Here is a 2403-nt window from a genome sequence, read left to right as displayed (position 1 = left end):
GACAATCATTCAGAGTTCTTGCTGGCGTTGGTGCGGCCTTGAAAAGCAATAAATGAAAATGTACGCCAGCTTTTTTTCTTTGTCGCATGATAATTTTTCATGCTTTTAGGTGATACGAATTTTGGATGATACGAATATTTTTGGTGGGCCCGTGAGATTCGTATCACTGAAGTTTCACTGTATAGGTCTGTGTTAGTAGTATGCATTAAAGTGGCGCTGCCTTCGCGTGACGTAATGATCCCATGCTCGTCAGCGCGTCTTGAGCAACTTTTCGGCATGCTCATGCAACCATGCACGCAGTTTCCAGGTCGCTAAGATTTTGGAACGACATAGTTTTGCTACCTACACTTCGTCTCAGAAATGACGCGCGCTGCTTCTCGGTGCGACCCTGCATATGCAGTTACGTTTTCGATTACTTGGCTTGGTTCGTGTATCGAGAGAGTAACGACGCCGGGACAAGCCATCCATGACACAGGCGCAGGCAACCTTGGGCGCAGGCGCACACAACGCTGTACAAATACCGGGAAGGTGTATAAAGCCAGACATCTCATTGTAGGAAGGGAAAATAGACAACCACCCGTTTGTGGCACGAAGCCACAAGGAAATCCATACGGATTTCTCAGAAATAAAGCCTCTTAGTTGCCGAAAAATTCGTCCGCAGAACTGATTTGCAATGTGTGCCCAGTTGCTTCTAGTTGTCGAAGGATTCGCCCTCGCGTTGCCAATTGCTAGCTTCCTGGTTAGCTCAATTGGTAGAGCGACCGCCCCGGAAAGGCGTTGGTCCCGGGTTCGATCCCCGGACCAGGACGAATTTTTCGGCAACTAAGAGGCTTTATTTCTGAGAAATCCGTATGGATTTCCTTGTGGCTTCGTGCCACAAACGGGTGGTTGTCTATTTTCCCTTCCTTAACCCTTCCGCCACCTTGCGGGATTCCGCAGAACTGATTTGCAACATCTCATTGTAACAGCTTGCTATTTTAAAAAAAATGGTTGGAAGGCTCAAAATAAAGGTGGTTAAGCATAGTTACAGTAACTCCAGCGAAAGTAGAACAACGACAGCTTTCACAAGGGCTAGCGGCATCGCTATCAATTCTCAGCGTTGCTGGGGCAAGCCTCCATGCGTGTTTGGAGCCTTTCAGATCGAAAAATACTGCTTATGAAATAACTACGTGCTTTTCGGATAAGCCACTGCAGCTACAAATGCTACGAAGGGTGAGCTTCCTGTCGCGCCGTAAAAAACTGTGTGGAGAAAAATCAGTTGTCGGTCCCTTTAAAGTCGAGGCTACATGCCAGTTATCGTGTCTTCTGAAATATTATTAATTTTTCTTAGTCGCTTTTGCGCGTATTTCTATTGCAACCTTTATGTTGCAGTAAAATTTAATATTGAATTATATATTTCTTACTATCTATTTTACTATGATTTCCTTATCTACAATAGAGACAAAACTACCCGATACAGTGGAAGGGACTTTCAAGGTGGGCGTGCACGTTTGAGCCAAAAAAGAATCCCAACCAGGAATGTCTTCGCAGCTTTGACATTCCTATCAAGCCAGAAGATTCCAAGATTCAATACGTGGCTGATATTTTGCATCATGAAGTACAAAAAAAAGCTCCGGTTTTGAAGTCCCTCGAGCGGAGCTGTAATCATTCTCTTCGACATGGGTCATTTTCCGTTGGGCTTTCAGAGGAAGAAGATTACTGCTTGAAAAGCAGTAGATATTAAGGGAAAAAGCAGATTTCGCTAGGCTTTATCTGGCTGAAGACTGGTATTTTTCAGTCATTGCTACGAGCGAAAAACTACTAATAAAAATTCCTGTGCGCATAAACACCATCGTTCTCTTAAGGGAACCTCCTGGAAAGAAAGGCTTAAGATTTCCTTTGGAACGCCTGCACATCTTCGTGGCAACAGAAGGAGCTCCCCTCAAAACTGAAGAAATTTTCATATGCTGAGTGAACGAAAGAAGGGGGAATTAAAGGGTTCGCTTTTCTCTGATGTGTCTTGTGACCCGTTGTTGAGCAAGTCAAATGCATTGTGTATTCTACATCAGGAGTGATACAGAATAAAGAAGTGATTTTGAGAGATTGTAGGAATAGTTACTATATTATGTTGCATTAACAATCGTTGTTGTCAGCGCAAAAACGCCAAACTTCGCTCTTCTGAATTTCTTTGTGCTGATCAAAGTGGACGACTGGGCCAGTAGGTAATTCATGATCGACTTTGTGCTTGCTGTAGTGCAAAGTTGAAAGAGACTGCGCCTACACAACATGAAAGGAGAGCTTCAGGAGAACTTCCAGCCCATTAGAGTAACCTATTCGTGTATCTGCGCCAACAGGATTCAAGACAATCACGTCCAGCATATGAGTCAGTCGACCGTGCGAAAAAAAAGGAAAAAAAAGAAAGAA

The 2403-nt window shown here is 43.9% G+C and overlaps 1 non-coding gene across 1 annotated transcript; it reads left to right on the top strand.

The window, feature by feature from the left end:
- Positions 1–734: 734 nt before the first annotated feature.
- Trnas-gga (transfer RNA serine (anticodon GGA)) lies at positions 735–808 on the top strand. The gene has a single exon. It is a non-coding gene; the product is annotated as a tRNA-Ser (tRNA).
- Positions 809–2403: the final 1595 nt, after the last annotated feature.

This window comes from Rhipicephalus sanguineus, chromosome 6 (genome assembly GCF_013339695.2).
Source record: "Rhipicephalus sanguineus isolate Rsan-2018 chromosome 6, BIME_Rsan_1.4, whole genome shotgun sequence".
In the NCBI taxonomy this organism is placed as follows: Eukaryota; Metazoa; Arthropoda; class Arachnida; order Ixodida; family Ixodidae; genus Rhipicephalus; species Rhipicephalus sanguineus.
The sequence above is the reverse complement of the archived record's forward strand: the minus strand, read 5'-3'. Positions and strand labels throughout refer to the sequence as shown.